Raw genomic sequence first — 22,463 nt, forward strand, 5'->3', positions numbered from 1 at the left:
CCTCAGACCACTGTTTGGGATCCCTTTAGATAAGGTATAATATACATCAGTTAGTAATTGGCCTACTCCCTGAAATATGTTTGCATCTGGAGAGAGACTCTCCAAACTAACCTAAATTTTTAGAAGTGGCCTCTATTTCTATGGACCTAGTTTTGCACCAACAATTAATTTTGAGGTGGATGGTAGCAAGTAGAGATCTATCAACCTCCCTGTGTGAGCAAGCCAGGTAGGTAGCTGTGCAATAGTTGTTACCATTTCGACCCCAAATTAATTACTGGCAAAACTGTGCCCACAAAATTAGAGGGCACTTCTGGAAATTAAGCCTGGTAAGGACAGTCTTTACCAACTGTATTCCTGGTGTTGTACAGTCGAAGAAGAAATGTGTGTAGTATGCATTTCAGTTTAGAAAACATTTGGGACTCTTTAGGACAAAAGATGCCTTAATAATGCAAGATATCTAATAAGATATGGAGCAAGTTACACTCAGGAAAAATTTGTTTCCTGGTCCACTTCTTTTAGACACTAATGTATGAATATCTAGTGTGTAGAACTAAAAAAACCTCCCAGATAGGGTGAAACGACCCCCTGCATTGGGGATCTGCAAAGACAGGCATGCCTTTCCCTCAGGCTTTTTGGACAACTAGTTTAACTTAACAGAGTAACTACTTTGTCTGAAGATTTGTTAGTCCACTTTTTCTCTGTATGTCTCAAATCAGAGAGCAAAACTAAGACCATCAGTAGAGCAGGGAGGGTAAGAAAATGCAAGAGCTAATGACTTCAGCCCAAAACTTGAAGCATGGCAAGATAAATAGAGAACCCTGAACTCTGGTAAATAAGGAGGGACTGAGTTTCAAATATTTTGTTTTTTATTGTGTTTTTATTTGGGTTGGTTTTGGTCTACATGGACCATAAAAGTTAAAAATGGAATAGATCTGTTAAATCATATAAATGTAGGAGTTAGTCCCTGGCTGTGATGTATCATTCATAAGACTGAGATTAGATTAAAACTTAAATTGCCTCTTGTCCTGTGGTCTCTTCTTCCTGACCCCTGTGAAATAAAAATCACAAACTCTCTATTCTACCTCCCAAGAAATATGACTCTCCCCTGAATATGACACCACTTCTCACCCACCTGCCCTCTGTAGTTTGTGCTAGTTTTCTATCTGCATCTTCAACCATTCCTCCCCCCACCCCCGCGCAAAAGAAGGAGATGTGAAAGCTTTCTGTTTCCTCCTGTTTGTCCTATTGGATGGAGGCATCATGTGCATCCACTCAGGAGGAAGTTATTTGAACATCTCCTATTGTCCCCTGGGAGAGGGGACTCCAATCTCGACAACCCCTTTAACTGCAATTTTATCCTTCAACCATTTTACCCTGTCTCTCCTCTATCCCTGAGGATGTTCACTCTGACTCCCACCCAAACTCCAGCCTTCTGTCTCTTCTATGTCTGTCCCTAGGACTCCATCTGTGTGAGTGTTAGTTAAAATCCTTTTTCTTAGGGATATAATAGGGTTACTTCCCCCCATTCCTCTCACTTATATAACCAAAGCTATTCCCCAATTTAATCTTTCTTCCCCAGGGAAGTCTTTCCCCAGATACCTCTCTGCCCCTCCCATTTTTGCCTTGCTCCTTCTGGATCTCTCTGGATTCATACTGTGCTGCTCCATGTACCCCTGTAGACTGAGGACTCATCTGAACCTTGCTGGGTGATGGGAAGCTGCCTCCAGCTCTTACTTGGAATACAAGACCCGTGTTCCATGCTACCTAACCCAAATGCTTCTCCAGTCTCTGCTGTTACCAAGAAGGGATGATGCTGAGTCAGTGCGAGGAGACCAAACACAATAATAGGCCTGCACTATATCTATTCTATTACTGGTTTAAGAACTTAAACAGATCTTTAATTACAGTCTTGCTATGTCTGTCAAAAAAAATTCCAGTTTACTTTTAGAGTCAGAAAACCACTAAACCGTGTCCCCATGTGCAGCGTAACTACCGCATGATCTTTACATGAGGACTGCATGATCCTTTGAGGTTCCGAGTGCCCTCAACTCTCACTGAAGCAAATGGGAGCTGAGGATGCTCAGCACTTTGTGTGATCAAGACTATAGTAAGGCTCTCAGTTAAATCCTGATTTTACTAGTACAAATACATCAACTGTATTTAGTCGTCAATGATGACTAATAATTCCAGAACCATTTTCATTGCTCTTGGCTTATAATTTGTAAATGTTACTTTATTACTGTTTTACAAAAGTAATAAGCAGTGTTGCAAGAAGGCTTCGTTTTGGCAAATTAAACCTGCAGTGGGATTTCTAATGCAGGCATTCGTCCTGTGGGATTACACATCATCGTTTTGTGAAATTATTTCTGACATTTCATCCGTCATCCAGTCAGAATAACTAAACAAACTAGTGCTGTTCTCCTCTACTCAAAGAGCAACTTTTTGAGAGCCTTCCCACGGAAAAAATATAATGATTATTGCTATCAAATTATGCTTGCAGAAGCAGAAAGGAAAAAAATTCTACATAAGTAAAGGCAAAAGAGCTATTGTACACCAATAATGTATCTTGGGAATCATTTAAATAAATATATCAGGCCAGATCTTTAGCTGGCAAAAACTGGCAATGGAGATATGCCAGTTTACACCAGCTAAAGCCAATTTATACCAGCTAAGATTAGGTAAATGGAACCTAGGATTTGGACCCACTGTCATTGAAGTCAATGGCAAAATTCCCATTGAATTAAATAGGGGCAGGATAGGACCCCAAATGACTACTTTTTGTCTTTTGTTTAAACAAATTCCATTTTTAAACCATGAGAGAGATAAATAGATTATCAACACAGCTTCTCATACTCTGTATTTACCAGGTCTTTCTTAAAATATAGAATACATGTCTTGGAGGCCAACTTGTTTATTTCAACCATGTCACTCCAGGAAAAATATGATCTAAACTACTTTAGCTGTGATGCTTAAATACCAGAGCATCGGTGAATGAAAAGTGCAGTGTAGCTCATTATTAGTGTATAATGCCTTCTTAATCTATATTAAAAAAACATACATCCAGTAGGCCTCAGATTGGTTTCCCCACTCTGTAGAGATCTCCAAGGATATATATCGCAATTACATGAGTTATTTTTTGCCCTTTAATAACTAATATAATGTGCTTTGAAGTAATGTGGTCTCACACTGAAATCTACAATCAGACACCTAAACTAACAGAAAAGGTAAAACCGTCACAAAAGAGAATTTGGAGACGGAAGTATATAATCAGATAAAGGAGAAGAAAGTTTTGAAAAGGATTGCAGAGGAGTAACAGGAGATATTACTAGTGTGTTTCTTACTTCATTGTTGTTTTCTTTTAGTAAAAGTTCTATCAGCTGGGGAGAGTTGCTCTCCTCTTTGAAGCTAGCTCTTGTTTCTCTGAAATCAGATTCCTTATTCCCAGGGCTCCACTCTGCAATGCCAGCACAAACATACACCAGCAGCTGCACAGAGCTTTAAAGAGTTAGCAAGAAGCTATCAAAAAATTACTTATTCCATTTTAGATCCATGTCCATGATTTTTACTTAGTAGGTTTGAAGTTTGGGGAATGGGTAGGAAAAAAAAGTCAGACAGCAAATAAACAGTTTGAAAACGTATACACATGAAGAATAAAAAGTGAAATGTATCTACATTTAATTAGAAAGATAATATCCATAGGTGAGAAGAACGAGATAAATCCCACCTCTCCACTACCTACACACATTGTGAATAAAGCTGTGTAGAATGTTCCGGATTAGATCTTCATCATGACAGATATACTGTTTTTGCATACTGAGCCAGTGCCAGTCTTCTTTCTATAGCCTAATCAGGCAAGCAGGTGCAAGTCCAGCTATTTCTGTATTTTGACAGCACTGTGTGTAGTTAGGGACCAGATTCATCCATGGTGTAGTTCCTTTAAAGTCAATAGAGCTATACTGTAGATGAATTTGGTCCATAGAATTGAATGAATGAAGGAGCTAAATTTGAAATTCTATCTTGGTTCAGTCAACCAGAATTGACTCAGACTTTAAGGTCAGAAGGGAGCATCATGATCATCTAGTCTGACCTCCTGCACATTGCAGGCTACAGAATCTCACCCACCCATTCCTGAAATAGACCCCTATCCTCTGGCTGAGTTACTGAAGTCCTCAAATCATGGTTGAAAGACTTCAAGTTACCGAGAATTCACCATTTACACTAGATTTAAACTAATGTAAATAGTGAATTCTCGGTAACTTGAAGTTTAGTGTAAATGGTGGATTCTCGGTAACTTGAAGTCTTTAAACCATGATTTGAGGACTTCAGTAACTCAGCCAGAGGATAGGGGTCTATTTCAGGAATGGGTGGGTGAGATTCTGTAGCCTGCAATGTGCAGGAGGTCAGACTAGATGATCATGATGCTCCCTTCTGACCTTAAAGTCTGAGTCAATTCTGGTAGCAAGTAACCTGTGCCTCATACTGCAGGGGAAGGCAACCCCCCCCAGGGTCTCTGCCAGTCATACCTGGGGGAAAATTCCTTCCCAACCCCAAATATGATGATCAGTTAGACCCTGAGCATGTGGGCAAGACCCATCAAGCAGATACCTTGTAAAAAATTCTCTGTAGTAACTCAGATCTCTTTCCATTTAATGTCCCATATCCAGTCATTGGGGATTTTTGTTACTGGCAGTTGCCTATGGGCCAAATGTCATTGTTGTCAGTCCCATCATACCATCCCCACCAGACATTTATCAAGCTCAGTCTTGAAGCCAGTTAGGTTTTTTGCCCTCACTTGGAAGGCTGTTCCAGAACTTCACTCCTCTGATGGTTAGAAACCTTCACCTAATTTTGAGCCTAAACTTGTAGATGTCCAGTTTATACCCATTTGTTCTTGTGTCCACATGGACGCTTAAATAACTCTTCTCCCTCCCTGGTATTTATCCCTCTGATGTATTTATAGAGAGCAATCATATCTCCCCTGAGCCTTCTTTTGGTTAGGCTAACCAAGCCAAGCTCTTTGAGTCTCCTCTTCTAAGGTAGGTTTCAGAGTAGCAGCCATGTTAGTCTGTATCTGCAAAAAGAACAGGAGTACTTGTGGCACCTTAGAGACTAACAAATTTATTTGAGCATAAGCTTTCGTGGGCTACAGTCTAAGGTAGATTTTCCATTCCTCAGATCATGCTAGTAGCCCTTCTCTGTTCCTGTTCTAGCTTGAATTCATCTTTCTTAAACATGGGAGACCAGAAATGCACTGTATTCCAGATGAGGTCTCACCAGTGCCTTGTGTAATGGTACTAATGCTTCCCTGTCTCTACTGGAAATACCTGACCTGAGGCCAGTGGAGCTGGAACAATGTTTATACACCTCTACCTCGATATAACGCTGTCCTCAGGAGCCAAAAAATCTTACCGCGTTATAGGTGAAATCGCGTTATATTGAACTTGCTTTGATCCACCAGAGTGTGCAGCCCTGCCCCCCCGGAGCACTGCTTTACCGCGTTATATCCGAATTCGTGTTCTATCGGGTGGTGTTATATCGAGGTAGTGGTGTAATGGGGGTGCTGAAAGCAGAAACTATATTACTTCAAGCCAGGAGGTGTAGCAGCACCCCCACCATCCCTAGTTCCAGCACCTATGCCTGATGCATCCTAGAACTGCATTAGCCTTTTTCATGGCCGTATCACCTTGAGGTCTCATAGTCATCCTGTGATCAACCAGTACACTCAGGTCTTTCTCCTCCTCCGTCGCTTTCAACTGATAAGCCCCCCCACATATAGCAAAAATTCTTGTTGTTAGTCCCTAAATGCATGACCTTGTACTATTACATTTCATCCCATTTCTATTACTGCAGTTTACAAGGTCATCCAGGATCTTCTTGTGTGATAGTCTAGTCCTCCTCAATATTGGCAATACCTCCCAAAATTGTACTGGATTTCTGACATTTTGTGTGGGAAAATGTGTTTGGATTTTAAATTTGTATATATCTGTTTAGCCTAGGTATATGTATGTGAAAAAACATTAAGAAAAAAATCACAAACAATAAACCAGCAGGATCTGAACTGTCTTCACCTAGGATGTCTCTTCACGTCCAGGTTAATAAATAATGCTCCACATTGCCCCAAACATACCTTCCAGAACTCACCCTTAGCAAAAGCCTTGAAGAACAGATCGGCCTTTCTGTTTGCCTTGAATGTGTCCTAAAGACCAATAGCTCTCTTGAACTATGCATGCTCTTCATGTAACATTAAGATATCATAGGAAAACAAAGACACAGATGTGATTTTTGTGGCAAGTAATTTAGAAGTCTCAGGTATCAGCTTTAAGATGTCTTATTTCTAACCCTTAACCCCACTAAATGGAATTTAATAATATTTTAAGAGTTTTTCCTAGACAAAAACTATCCAATCCCCCTCTTCAGTGGAGGCAGGACTTTTCATATGTACATTTATAGATGCTTGACTGTCACTGAACACAGAACTTTATGATATGTTCATATGTGGCAGGTGTGAAACTGTAGGCTGGCTAACTGCCCCACAGTGTTGGTCTGGGGGAATTCTGTAAAGAACCACCCCTCCAGTGTCCCTCCCCCGCCCAGAAAACCCCCAACCAAACAAGCAAAAACCCCAATGAGATGCCTGTGGTGAGACTTATTACCAGGTGACCATTGGGAGTGCCTGAATTTCATTACCCCTAAGTCCAATATCCCTGTGAGAAAGATCACTTGAACTATTCAGTTGATTTATAACCTGGCACCTCATCTATCCTCCTTTATTAGCCAACATATATGTGCATGCAATTGATTAAATGTGTCCATTGCTAGAATGTCAGAAAATTATGCTGTAGAACAAGAGAATCTTAGGTCACCACAGCATGAGCTTGAACCTGCAATCCTTCCACAAGTGACCAGTCCTATGGGTTGAGTCTGCAATGAAAACTTTTAGCAATTCTCCCACTAATGGCCTAACCAATGGCACCCAAATGTTACTGGTTCATGTACCGCCTACTTAAAAATGGTTGTGAAATGAATGGATGGGACATCAAGGTCACGTACCACTGTTGGACACATACCACAGTCTGGGAATCTTCAGGTCCCAGACCATGCAACTCCACTGGTGGAAAACATAGAATCATAGAATATTAGGATTGGAAAAGACCTCAGGAGGTCATCCAGTCCAATCTCCTGCTCAAAGCAGGTCTAAAACCAACTAAATCATCCCAGCCAAGGATTTGTCAAGCTGGGCCTTAAAAACCTCTAAGGATGGAGATTCCACCACCTCCCTAGGTAACCCATTCCAGTGCTTCACCACCCTCCTAGTGAAATAGTGTTTCCTAATATCCAATCTAGACCTCCTCCACCGTAACTTGAGAGAATTGCTTCTTGTTCTGTCATCTGCCACCACTGAGAACAGCCTAGCTCCATCCTCTTTGGAACCCCTTTCAGGTAGTTGAAGGCTGCTATCAAATCCCCCCTCACTGTTCTCTTCTGCAGACTAAATAATCCCAGTTCCCTCAGCCTCTCCTCATAAGTCATATGCCCCAGCCCCCTAACCATTTTCGTTGCCCTCCGCTGGACTCTCTCCAATTTGTCCACATCCCTTCTGTAGTGGGGGGACCAAAACTGGACACAATACTCCAGGTGTGGCCTCACCAGTGCCGAATAGAGGGGAATAATTCCTTCCCTCGATCTGATGGCAATGCTCCTACTAATACAGCCCAATATGCCGTTCGCCTTCTTGGCAACAAGGGCACACTGCTGAAACATATCCATAATTCTCATCCACTGTAATCCCGAGGTCCTTTTCTGCAGAACTGCTGCTTAGCCAGTTGGTCCCCAGCCTGTAGCGGTGCATGGGATCCTTCCTTCCAAAGTGCAGGACTCTGCACTTGTCCTTGTTGAACCTCATCAGATTTCTTTTGGCCCAATCCTCCAATTTGACTAGGTCACTCTGGACCCTATCCCTACCTGCAGTGTATCTACCTCTCCCCCCAGTTTAGTGTCATCTGCGAACTTGCTGAGGATGCAATTCATCCCATCATCCCGTATTAGTGCAGACTAGGTGCACGTGTTTTTACCACTATTGTTTCTAGTCCTGTTCGGAGCAGATTTGGAATTGCATATCTAGCCAATCAGAGTGTTAATTTCAAAATGTGAATTTTGATCACAGACAACTTAAAATTCACCTTGATGTTGGCTTGTTGCACAAATCATCCAATCTGGGAACAAAAATTATACCACCTGAAGCTAAGTGAATGGCAGTTAAATTGTATAACTCCTAGCCTTTGCAGTTTCAGTTATTGGGGGCCAGATTGTCAAAGGCATGTAGGCATTTAAAGATGCAGATAGGTGCCTAGTAGCATCTTCAAAAACACCAAAGTAGATTAAAACATGGATCTGGCACTAGCTGATATACTCCGTCCCCTTCCTTATGAAAAAGATGAGGGTCCAGATGAAGGATGCTTTAACCTGCACGAGACAATGATGCTCACAACCCTTTCTGCTGCACCAAGCAGTACTAAAAGCTAGGCCCAATGCCATCTGCCGTAGATCAGCCCCCCACTCCACAAACTGACCCCTGCAAGCAGGTCACCTGCTCCAAAAACTGCAAACATTATTATATAACTCCAAATGGCACCCTCTCCACAGCCAGACCTCCTGGGTGCTGAGAGAAGGCAATAAACACAGAATGTACAATGGGTTGTGAGAAAATGCATCAGATGCCAAACAGGAATTAGTTGAGACCCCCTACTCACCACCCTACTGCTCTCCATTTCCTGAAGGGGAAAATGGGGGAATGAAAAGGAAGCTAAACACTGGGCTCTTTTGCTTGAGAGGAGGAAGAAATGCCTCCAGGAGTGGGGAGAAGAGGGAACTGGGAACCAATAAGAACCCAGTAATGCGGATTAACCAGCCATTAGATGTGGCAGTGTCCAGATCATCTTGCCTTCTCCTGAGGCCAGATTGTTGAGGGATCCTCTCCCCTTTGTGGATCTATTGCCTCCTTGGCATGACCAAAACTCTCCCAATAATGGAGGTGGGGCAATTAATTATTTGTGGGGTGGAGTTGCACAAATTTATTCAGTGAACAATTCTTGGTCTGCAGATCGTTCTGAGAAGTTCACTGAAGTTGTTAAAAGTTAGCACTCTATTGGTTAGTTATACAAGCTGTGTGATATTGTTGGTATACCCTGATTGGGTGGCATATATCTAACCAAAGCTACCAACATTTTTGTATTTGAATATTAAAGTAAAATCCACAATTTAAATATACAATAAAGCAAACAGATTCACTTTTGATAACTGTTTGAGCATCCAAACTTGAAAATGAGCTTTTTGTAAGAACTGGTACTTGGAAAGGAGATTTCCTAGTGTATTTGGGGAAGTTAACAGAAATGGGGAGTGTATGCAGATGAAGTGAATTAGTTTTACACATTTAAATAAATATTTGAGGAAAGCTCTACTGGTAAAACATAAAATTTCAGTGATGTGAAAACAGAAGTGGATGGATATACAGCTATGCTAAATAAAAAATAAAAGATGCTTACTATTAAATAAAAAATAAAAGATGTACAGGGCATTTATACTACTCAAATCTTCTTAAAATGGACAATGTCAAGGTAAAAAAAAAACGTATTTAAAACAATCCTTGCCAATGTTACTAACCCCACAGTTGATTAACACTGAAAGAATTTAAAATTTGTAGTTCACCGTCTTCATTATTTATTTACTTTGCATGTCACTCAACTTGGAAAGAGAAACTAGACTAGTCAGTTTCACTTTCTGGTGTTCATACATGCGCACAATGCTGTCATGCTTAGTTTTCTAATGCTATGGGGAAAATGTGTAAATTAAGAAAAGTGCTTGCAATGGTAACAGACCCCAGTTGTCTGTGGGCAGGATTGAACCTGGGACCTCTGGAGCTTAGTGCATGAGCTAAAAGCCAACTGCCTGTTAGGTAAGTCTGCAACGCGCACGCGCATGTGCTCTCTCTCTCGTCTTGGTGCCACTTGATGGGATAGAGCACCACACCCAGAAGGTGTGTGGGTTACATGTTCATTTAGATTTCCTAATTATTTCTGTTCATTTTTTATAGCTCCTCCTTTCCCCAAATTAATATATAATTTGAGTCTAAGTGACTCCACAGTGTCCTTCAGAAATAAGCTTTTGATACAGCAACAGAACACAAAACTGAATTTCCAGCTGTGCCTGTGCTCTATTTGTGCAAATGCAAAAATTGTGAGTGCACATATATGCATATATATGTTATAGGTGCAACTCAAATGCACACTTTTGAAAATGTACCTACCTGCACGTATGCAGTGTTAGAAAGGTTGAAGTTCATGCACAGGTATTTGTATCCATAAAATGTGAGTCCATGTATGCGTAATGACAATTTTGTATATGCGCAAATGAAGACCACAGGTTGAAAACTTATCCCATGGTGCCATATTTTGTGTAGTTAGGTACTTTCCATGATATTTCTTGTGAGCAAGCAAAGTCCTTGTAACATAATCCATCTACTTAGATTCTTATGGCGACACCTGTCACTGTAGTATCTAAGTGTCTCCGTAGAGACAATATTGAAAATCCTCAAGCGATAGTAATGGCACTACATTTATGATAACACATGAGAAGCCTTTATAGGCTGCATGTAACAGCTTGATGCTGTATTCCTTAAAGCCCCCAGAAATCCTTTTGAAGAATTTTGGGCATGCTAGGAAAGCTGGATTGGGCCATAAATCAGTATCAACTCATAATGATACTTTTTAGTATCTTTGGAGTTACTAGGATCTTATCAAAGATCAATATACTTTAAAAAGAAGGTACAGAGCCACTGTATACAACATATACATACATTTGGGGGGGAATCTTGTGTCTTATGTTAACCCTTTCCCACTCTTTAAGAAGATACTATGCTGCAGTGGAAGAGTCCACAAAAAGTCAAGCCACCAAAGGTGAAATCCTGGCCCTGTTAAAGTCAATGGCAAAACTCCTTTTAACTTGAACAGGGCCAGGATTTCACCCCCAATGTGCAAAACTAATTTACCTCAGGAGGAATTTGTTAATTTAGTCTTGGTGTCCTTTGTGCAAGGCAGCAAAGGTCATGAATGTCTCAAATCAATATGGTCACAAAAGGCATATGAAGAGGTAAGTGCTCAACAGTTATTGTATTTGCTATACAAGCAAGGTTAGTCTGGACTAGAAAGTCTATCACATTACAAAAAGACTAATCAATCATTCCAACAGGCAGCGCTAGGAAATTTAGGGTAAAGTGCTCATCTCTGATCTGTATTGCAGATCATTTGCCTTTCTGCATTCATTCTACATGTAAAATCCTTAACAACATCAACAAGCCTGGTGGAAAAAGCAAATGCCAAGGTGACCCTAATGAGGAAGTGACTTTATAATTTATAGCTTTGAAAAAATTAGTTAAAAGAATAATATAATTCAATCAAGAATTTAAGTTAAATTACCATTACATCTTTTGGGTGAGGATACTCATAGACTCATAGACTCTAAGGTCAGAAGGGACCATTATGATCATCTAGTCTGACCTCCCGCATGATGCGGGCCACAAAAGCTGACCCACCCACTCCTGGAAGAATTCTCTCCCTTGACTCAGCTGTTGAAGTCCCCAAATCATGATTTAAAGACTTCAAATCGCTGAGAATCCTCCAGCAAGAGACCCCTGCCCATGCTGCGGAGGAAGGCGAAAAACCTCCAGGGCCTCTGCCAATCTACCCTGGAGGAAAATTCCTTCCTGACCCCAAATATGGCGATCAGCTGAACCCCGAGCATGCGGGCAAGATTCTCTAGCCAGACCCTCTGGAAAAAGTTCTCTGTAGTAACTTTTAATATCCCATCATTGACCATTGTTGCTAATTACCAGCGATGGCACGTTATTGACCTATTGACTAAAATCACTTTATCCCATCAAACCATCCCCTCCATAAACCTATCAAGCTTAATCTTAAAGCCAGAGAGGTCTTTTGCCCCCACTGTTTCCTCATGGGAGACCAGAACTGCACACAGTACTCCAAATGAGGTCTCACCAGTGCCTTGTATAACGGAACCAGCACCTCCTTATCCCTACTAGAAATACCTCGCCTAATGCATCCCAAGACCGCATTAGCTTTTTTCATGGCCACGTCACATTGCCGACTCATAGTCATCCTGCGATACCAAGTATTCTCATAGAGCAAGCCATAAGGCAGCACCAGAAAAATATGATAAAAAGCTATTTAAAACAGTAACCCTGATAAAAAATGTGATTGTATATGGAGCCTTCTGGAAAATGCTGTGCATCCTCAGCTTTCTTGCAGGAGGCACTCCTCACCTTGCAGCAGGAGCTCAGCACCATGCAGGATGAAGTCCCTAAAGAGAGATTCTATCATGGTTGATCTTTCTGTGAACTAGACTCCGACATGGCACTGAGAACCTAGAAAAACAACTTCAGCAATTCAGAACCATTCACTTCCCCCCTTAGCAGGGCTGGCTCTACCATTGTTGATGCCCCAAGGAAAAAAAAAAGCCACCCAGACTGTGCCACCCCAAGAATGGACGGAATGCTGCCCCTTAGCATGTGCTGCCCCAGGCACGTGCTTCCTCCGCTGGTGCCTGGAGCCGGCCCTGCCCCTTAGTCTTATATTTCCTTTTTCTAGAGAGATTTTTGTATTTTGCAACTATTACATTTGGGGTCAGAGGACAATGGTAGAGTTCTGGAAGGAGAATTATTTTCACTGGATCCTTAAAATAACTCTTTTGCTATGGTAAACATAGGAAGGCTACAAAGATGCATAAACATCAGAATGATCACACATCTTATTCTTATTATACAGGCATCTCATTCAGTCACAGCAACAATTAAAATTCCTCAGAATCATGAGAGTAAGCGCCACACTATTCATGTTTGACTAGCCAGATGTGATGGCGAATTCCAGTACTATTTGACACAGCAGTGACTGTCCATTTCCTGCTGGTTATCTCTCTTTCTTCCTCTTATGGTTGTGAAAAGAAACACAGAGGAGACTCAAAGGAACTCACTGTAATAACAATTCTACAGTCATCTTCTAGAGTTAAAACTGAAACCTTCCTGCCCCCATCTTCTCCATCTCATGTGGTATAATTCCAGATCCTTTATTTCATGAGGCTTTCCAGTGCCCCTTACTTTTTCTCCTTTTAAACACCATCCCTGTTCAGGACAAACTTTGACTGTTTGCCAATTCAGTGTATTTAAAATAGCATCCAAATAAAATAGCAGAAGGTACAGAATTCTGGACAACACAGTGCTGGTAAATTAAAAATGCTGATTTTTATTTGTTCCTGGATATTTTCTTAATCCAGTATAATTCAGACTGTACTAATTCAAGCATTGTTACATATGTTTGCTTTATGGGTTCTTTATCTAGAAGACCTTCATTTATTTGATAATAACTCCCCTATCCACCTGTGACTGCTTCTTCAGGACCTTTTAAAATATTTTGCATCTACCCCTGCTTGCAGTGCAGGAGATTCTTTAAAACTGTAGATGTTTTCTGTGTAGCATTCACATCTCATGAATCACAGGTGAAAGTAAATTGTCTCTTTTTGGCATGTGTGCTACATACATTTGTGCATGATTCAAATATATAAATAATGCTTTGCAATAGATCTTTTTCTTTTCTTAATCACACACAAATGTGTGCACACAAAATAGTAGAAAAAGAAGTTTCCAGAAGTGTGGTAATTCCAGATCATCTTCTTGTCACTTCTACAGTATGAACAGATGTATAGAGGAAGCTATAGCATAAACAGAGAAAAGGCTCAATTTTCTATTCAGTTTAATTTGCCAGAGCACGATCTTTTGCCCATGTGCTGAAAACAGGAACATGTCTTCTCTCACAACCTGCAAACCAGCTAACTGAAAGACTGGCAGCTGGTTGAATAGAATGCACACCTTACACTTAGTTCCAGGCAGGCAGTGTTTTAATCACAGTCATGGTGATGAAAGGGCTGGGAGGGCTCACCTTTCACACACAAACTTAAACACAACATAATATCTCAGCTGCAATCCAAGCCATTTCCTGCTTCAGCATTCCTGACACACACACTGCGTGCAGCATACTTTAAAATATAACCAGCCTACATTTACCTGTGTCATTTTACATCACTGATCCTTAAAACACAGCCTTTAAGAATTCTCCCATCTTGGAAGACTTTTTATCCCGGTGAATTGTAAGAATTCCATTGAATACATTTACTGGAAAAAAAAGAAGAAAATGAATTGAAATGAATTTTAAACAGCCCACTTATTCAATTAGTGCTATATTTCAAAGTCAGGCTCCTACATTTCAGAAAATGGTGTAAGACATCTTACAATGTAATTTTTCCTTTTAGAGATTTATTCTCAGAAAATTGACACCATTTATTGCATGCATGCACAAACGAGATATAATCTCTCTCTATATATACATATGCTTTAGGCTGAAGTACATTTTGCTTTTTGAACAAGTATGTGAGAACTCTGCATAAATTGTGCCTATTTTCTATTAATCAGACTCTGCATTTGAGTATGGATATATACATTCCACACAAAACACTATAGGCCAGATGGCAAATCCCTTATTCTCATTCATGAGAGGGTACTCACACCAGTAGTCCCACTGTTTTCATCACCAGTGAGAATAAGGTCCTATGTTAAGAGAACACTAAGGCCCAGTCTTGAAATCTGACTGGTGCACCTGTGAATGGGCACAGACATCCAACTGACTTCAGTGGGACACAGGGATGGTACAAAGGTCCTCCTGCATGGATCATGTTGCAAGGCCATAGTTGCAAGGTTAAGCAACAAAAGGTAGTAATTGACAAGCTTGAAGTTAAGTGTACAACCTTAAATATGCCCTCCTTGGTGATATATTAGTTTTTAGTTACATGGCCATGTAGTATTCTTCCATCTAATAATGCTGTATCCTGTGTGCTATATCCTGCTTGCCTTAAATATCTACAAGGCAATGGGCAATACTCAGATATCCACCCCAAACACATTGTCAAAAACTCATCCATTTCATCCTCACCCATAACAACATTACATTTAACAGCAAAAACTGTGTCCAAACCATGGGTACTAGGATGGCTCCCCCATATGCCAACCTCTTCATGGGTCACTTTGAGGAAGAATTTATGGAAAAATGCACCACAAAACCAATGATATACCTGGGATATATCAACGATATTTCATGCTCTAGACAGACAACTTAAATTCCCTCATAGATTTCCACTACAACTTCAACAACCACCACCCATCCATCAAACGGTCTTTAGAACATTCCCACAGCAACATCAATGTTCTTGGACACCCTATCAGCTTCAGCAACGGAACCTTACAGATAAACTATATGCAAGAAACACACAGATTACCACACTTACCTCCACAGATCCGGTAACCACCCCAGACACTCCAAGAAATCGTTTATCTACAGCCAGGCAATCAGATTCTCCTCAGAGTATTCTGGGGTAAGTCTGGATACACACCTTCAGACACTTAAAACCGCCTTAAGCAGACATGGACAGTCCACCAGAGAAATAGATCACATAATGGAAAAGGCGACCCAAATACTCTGAGAGAACTTGCTTCAATACAGAAAAAAACAAAAACAAGCACAAAACCCACAAACACCCAAGCCACACACACACTGAATGAACAGCCCAAATGTCACCTACCACAGGAACCCATATGGAAGATCAGCAAACAACATACTTAATAGAGCCATGTCCTGAAAGAAACTTTCCCACCCCTCCTTCTGGCCTTCAAACAGCCCAACACCCTTCCAAACTCATCACTAGAAACAAACTCCCCACAGTCCACAACTCTAAAGTGACACCAGACCCTGCCATGACAAGAGATGCAAAACCTGCAGACATATTTCCACTGCTATGATGATCAATACACCAACAACATACCTTTCATGATCCATGGGTCCTAAACATGCCTCTCACAACATGTGGTGTACCTCATCCAGTGCATCAAATGCCCCAACAACTATATGGGTGAAACTAGACAATCACTACACGTTCGATTGAGCTCACACAGACAAATAATAGAAGACAAAGACACCCTATCACCCATGGGCAAACACTTTTCACAAATCACTCCAAATCAGATTTCTCAGGCCACATCCTCTAAGGAAACGTGCACAACACCTTCAAAAGATAAACATGGGAAAATTAAATTAATGACTCTGCTAGACAACAAAAATCCTGGGCTCAGAGACATTGGTTTTATGCCTCATTACAACAGTTTGTAACCTACTAACCCTCCTTTGTCCTGTGACTGCAGAAGTGTTAATTGCTCACCTCACATTAACTGGTCTCCTACAACATGTTTGAACGCCTCATTCTTAACAGTCCCACCTTGTATTTAGCTGTGATACTCATTACTTTTTCCAGATGTGAAAAAGACCTATGTGCAGCTTGAATCTTCCACCAACAGAATTTGGTCCATTAAAAGATATTATCTCACCCACTTTGTCTCTCTAATGTAATATCACACAATATTTTTCCTGCTGTCTTAAGTGCATACAGTAGTTGGACTGTAGAGACATTACTGGTCGCAGCAGTATTCACTATACTTGAAATGGGGAATACATGCGAATCAATAATGCCTATAGAAATGGAATGAACTTTTTAAGTGCACTCACTCTGTGTGGGAATCTTCCTTTGCATTCCTGTACACATTGCCAGTACATTTTTATTAATGTTTATGTCAAAATTATTGAACTTGGTTGTTTAAAGTTAAGCGCATTTAAAGTAGTCATTTTCAGAAGTGCTGAGCATCCACAATTACAGTTGATTTCATTAGGATTTGTGGGAGCTCAACACCCCTGAAAATCTAGTCACTTATTTTGGTGGCTAAGTTTAGATGTAAAGTTAGACACCAATAGTTGAAATTTTAGACACCAATATTTGAAAAATTTGGCCTTAGACATTGGATGATTTGTTCCCTTCTTTCCAAGTTATGTGTTTCTAATAATCTGGGGCCTGATCAGTGCTTAATTTGTGCCAGGACTTGCCAGTTCTTGGCAGTTCATAACCCCAGCACCTCTGGGCTTGCTGCATCAGTTAAGAAAATAATAAAAAAAAAAATTGCTTGAGCCCCGGCACCTCTTTCATTACAAATTAAGCATTGGGCCTGATCCACGCCTTACTGAAATCAAATGGAAAGATACCCTTAGGCCTGGTCTACACAAAGGGGTTAGGTCAAATCTAGCTGCGTTAAGTCGATTTAAAAATGAATGCATCCACACAACCAACCCCATTCCGTTGAACTAAAGGGCTCTTAAAATCAACTTCTGTACTCCTCCCCGGCAAGGGGAGTAGCGCTAAAATCGACCTTGCTGGGTCGAATTTGGGGTAGTGCGGATGCAAATCAACGATATTGGCCTCTAGGAGCTATCCCAGGGTGCTCTTTTGTGACCACTCTGGACAGCACTTTGAACTCCAATGCACTAGCCAGATACACAGGAAAAGCCCTGGGAACTTTTGAATTTCATTTCCTGTTTGGTCAGCGTGCTGAACTCAGCAGCACAGGTGACCATGCAGTCCCCCCAGAATCATAGAGCATAGAATGTTTCTACGCTCCCCCATCATCTCCATCCCTGAGGTTATCGCAGATTAGAAGGCAAAAAAAACTGCACTTGCGATGATGTTTTCCGAGCTCATGCAGTCCTCCCGCAGTGATAGGGCACAGCTTAATGCATGGAGGCATTCAGTGGCAGAGGCCAGGAAAGAATTAAACGAGCGTGGACAGCGGAGGCAGGACAAGATGCTGAGGCTAATGGGGGAGCAAACAGACATGATGAAGCGTCTGTTGGAGCTGCAGGAAAGCCAACAAGAGCACAGGCCCCCGCTGCATCCACTGTATAACCGCATGCCCTCCTCCCCAAGTTCCATATTTGCTTCACCCAGACGCCCAAGAACACAGGGGCAGGGGATGCTCTGGGCACCCAGCCACTCCACTTCAGAGGATGGCCCAAGCAACAGAAGGCTGTCATTCAAACAGTTTGCTTTGTAGTATGGTTCCAATAAGCAACATGGCCTTGTCCTTTCCTCCTTCTCCACCCCACCTGGGCTACCTTGTCCGTTATCTCATTTTTTTTTAATTAATAAAGAAAGAATGCATGGTTTCATAAAATAGTTACTTTATTTCGAAGGGGGTAGGGTGGTTGGGTTACAGGGAATTAAAATCAACAAAGGGGATGGGTTTGCATCAAGGAGAAACACACACAACTGTCACACTGAAGCCTGGCCAGTCATGAAACTGGTTTTCAAAGCCTCTCTGATGCGCAGCCTGCCTTGCTGTGCATTTCTAATCGCCCTGGTGTCTGGCTGCTCAAAATTGGACACCAGGCGATTTGCCTCAACCTCCCACCCCACCATAAACGTCTCCCCCTTACTCTCACAGATATTATGGAGCACACAGCACACAGCAATAACAATGGGAATGTTGGTTGCACTGAGGTCTGACCAACAGTGCCAGAGAGCTTTTAAATGTCCAAAGACACATTCTACCACCATTCTGCACTTGCTCACCCTATAGTTGAACTGCTCCTTACTACTGTCCAGGCTTCGTGAATGGATCCCCCGAGCAGGAGAGCAGAGTTGCAGTGGAAGCGGTGGATGAGGATCGTTAGCAGTCCTACTGCACCATCGCTGGGGAGCAGGAGAGCAGAGTTGCAAGGGAAGTGGTGGAGCCATACCCTGGAGGTTGTTAGGAGCTGGGCAGGGAAGACGTTCCCAGAACCCCCGGCCAAGCTACATGTCCAACGAGGATGGTTAGCAGTCCTACTGCACTGTCTGTTGCAAAGGCAAGGAGCTACTGCTGTGTAACAATGCCAGCTGCTGCAGGTGCTTCTGTGTCAAATGCTTGGAGGTCCGGGTAGGGCAAGGTACCTCAGCCAAGGCAAAAGAGCAAGAGCCCTGGCACTGTTACATGGGTCAACCACAGAAGTGCTATGGGGTGTTACAGTGCTGACCGTACTGGAATGTACGGCTGCAAGACTTCTTCACCAGCGACAAAGGACAGGAATATGATGCACCTAAAATCTAAAAAGGCCCCCACATTTCCCAGAGTCACTACCCTTGATAACAGAATGTCAATGATTGCATTGGCTACTTGGATCACAGCAGCCCCCACAGTAGATTGCATTGGCTACTTGCCCACAACAGCAGCCGTGACGGTGAGCTGAGTGGGCTCCATGCTTGCCATGGTATGGCGTCTGCACAGGTAACCCAGGAAAAAAGGTGCAAAATGATTTTCTGACTTGCTTTTACAGAGGGAGGGGCGACTGACATGTACCCAAACCCACCCGCGACAATGTTTTTGCCCCATCAGGCATTGGGAGTTTAATCCAGAATTCCAATCGGCAGTGGAGACTGCGGGAACTGTGAGATAGCTACCCACAGTGCACCGCTCTGTAAGTCGATACTAGCCACGGTAGTGAGGACACACTCCGCTGACTTAATGCGCTTAGTGTGGACATATGCAATCGACTGTATAAAATCGATTTCTAAAAATCAACTTCTATAAAATCGATCTAATTTCGTAGTGTAGACATACCCTTAGACTGCTTTGGGGATTGGATTGAGCCCTAAGTCAGCAGTCATATGCTCTATGTGTTTCTTTTCAACCAGCAGCACAGCCTTCCTTAAGTATAATTCAAGGATAAGGAAGTTGACTAAGGCTATGGCTACACTACAGAGTTTATGCAGCTATGGCACCATAGCGCTGCTAGTGAAGACAATCTAAGTCAATGGGAAAGAGCTTTCCTGTCAATTTAATAACTTCAGTCCACGTGAGTGGCGATAGCTATATTGGTGAGAGAAACTCTCCTGCTGACATTTGCGCTGTCCACCCTGGTGCTTAGGTTGGTGTAACTTACGTTATTTGGGGGTGGCTTATTCACACCCCTGAGTAATATATTTATACCGACTTAAGCTGTAGTGTGTATGTAGTCTAAGAAGCTAATTTCGCTGCACAAGCATGCACAGTAGAACAGTAATTAAGTGCAGCTCAGTAGATCAGGCATTTAACTACAAAGCTAAGTTACCTACAAACTTTAGGTAGCTTATACATGTTAACATCTTTTCACTGTTACTATATACTTTTATACTATCTGTGGTGTGAAGTATAAGCACTGTTTAATGTGTACTTTACTTATAAGTTTCAGGGGCACGGGTTAATACACAGAACTGCAAGATACTTTGCATGTGCATCAGAGGCCTTAATCCTGAAATTTACAACAAGTAAAAGGATTGTTATGCCTATTCATAGCCCCATTGCCTTCAGCAGGGCTCCATGCTGGGGCCAAAGCCAGGCACTGTAATTTACAGGGTTGGGGCTTAGACGATAAAACTATATCATATATTGAAATAGTATGTGCTCATGTAATTAAAGAGTATATTATAAAACAGAAGCCAAAAAGGGTCTGAATTAAAGCTGCATATGCGACCTTAACTTTTTAATTTCTGATGTTTAACAATGTAAACATACAACCTCACAGGCTCATTAACAGTCTTTTGTATGAAGTATTTCTTTTTACATGGAAAAGAGAAACAAGGGAAGGACATGTATGCTCCAAGACTTGAAAGCTCTGTAGTTTGATAACAAGTTGGCAGTAGGTCATGTAAATTCTGTAATTCAGAACCAATTCTCTAGCTATTACTGGAATGACCGGTCTCCTAAAACTAGGAGGGCCCATAAGAAAAATGCTCTTTCCTTGTGAATCTGAGTAGCTGTAGAACACCTGAAGTTCACCATACCAGATCTTCCTCTCTCTCATCTTACAAAGAGTGAAGAAGCCATCCTAATCTCTTTGCATAGTATAATTCCACGTGGGCTAATCAAGAGAACCTCCAAATTCTTTGCCTCACTCAAGGTACACCTTCAGTACACTTTTCACTAGGCAGCTATGTTAGTTGGTATGCAACCAGCTCCGCCTTCCTTAGCATGCACTTTGTGAGCTAAACAGAACATCCTGCCCAAAAAACATATATATATATATAGCATGCAATTGTCAAAATTCCTGAAAAGTCAGTAACATCTGAATCAAATTTCACCAGAACACATGAAGGCAATTCTCTCGGGAGGCTATTTCCATGCCAAATTTCAACTTCCTACATCTAGTTATTTTGGTTGTAGAACTATTAATAAAAGTTTCAACTTTTTTTATTATTGGAAATGCGGGGGGCGGGAAGAAGGGGAGGAAGAGATGAGGAAAGGACTATTCTCCCTCTAATAAAAAATAGCAAACACTGTTCTTGTTCAAACTTAAAATAACAACCAACCAATAACCACCACCACAACACTCTCTCTCTCTCTCTTTTGGCCAGAGAACAGAGACCAAGCCTGGAAAAGTTTAGCCCAAGATGTGAAAGTTTCAGAAAGGTCTGAACTATTGAATACAAGAGATTAGAATGGAAATGTTACATAACTATAGCTATTTCTTTTGTTGCCCAATACCTAACAATATGAGATTGACATAGAAATACAAAGATTAGTCAATGTAAAAGTACTTTTACTTCCTTTTCCCTGATAAGGGGAGGACTTTAATGAAATACTAATTCTATTTAATAATTAAAAATACCACCACTCACCCAGGAATGTACAAAATAAACAAACTGGTCATAATCAGGTGATCTGAGATATAAAGTAAATATATTCAGTTCACAACAGTTGGAGACATGGGGCATGGCATGTAAATTAAGGTTGCCTGGAGTCAAATCATATCTTGTTGGATTTGCCCACTAGCATAAGAACAGCCCATATTACTTTGTTTGTCAGTTCAGAAACATTTTCAACATTTGTTTATCTGTTCTGTTTTAAGCAGTGAAAACAAAGTTTCCATAATGTATGTATTAATAGAGGATGCATTGCTATTTCACAGCGTTCAAGGCTAGGAGAATGTGACTATGTACAGTTAGTGGTATGGGGGGAGGGAGGGAAGGAAAAGCTGGATAGATACTCGACCAGAAACAGGACTTACTAGGAGGAGGTCTTGCATGGACCTGGGCATACTATGTCCCACATGCTGCTTTTTTGAACAGACCTGTTGCCAAGATAAATTTTCCTTGGACTCTAGAATTCATAGGATGTGCTTGGCTTTCATCAAGAACACAGCAGTTTCTTCCCCACACAAACAACTCTGCTCTAACTAGGCAGGACAAACTGAAAGAATGCTTCACTAATTATTTATATAAAGGCAAAGATAGCTGCAATCTGGAAGTTTCATAGGATCTGGAAGTTGTGTTTTTTTTTTCTTTTGGTCTCACTTTATTTTTACTAACTTTCAGGGCTGCCTTGTCAGAACACACTGAACAACAACTGCCTATTCACTCATAGAAAGGTAATTTAAAATTTTATTACTTTCCCCAATACTCAGATCTTCAATCATTTAGTTATATATTGCTTCAAGATTTTACGACTGTTGGTA

At 41.3% G+C, this 22,463-nt stretch overlaps 1 long non-coding RNA gene across 4 annotated transcripts in view; it reads left to right on the forward strand.

The window, feature by feature from the left end:
- LOC128839816 (uncharacterized) overlaps window positions 1-22,463 on the forward strand; it is a 60,974-nt gene that overhangs the window by 30,354 nt on the left and 8,157 nt on the right. For all 4 annotated transcript variants that reach the window (XR_008445530.1, XR_008445532.1, XR_008445533.1 and 1 more), the window contains exon 3: window positions 22,324-22,376. This is a non-coding gene — a long non-coding RNA (uncharacterized LOC128839816). The remainder of the gene's footprint in view (window positions 1-22,323; window positions 22,377-22,463) is intronic.

The sequence above is a fragment of the Malaclemys terrapin genome, chromosome 6 (genome assembly GCF_027887155.1).
Source record: "Malaclemys terrapin pileata isolate rMalTer1 chromosome 6, rMalTer1.hap1, whole genome shotgun sequence".
Classification (NCBI taxonomy): domain Eukaryota; kingdom Metazoa; phylum Chordata; order Testudines; family Emydidae; genus Malaclemys; species Malaclemys terrapin.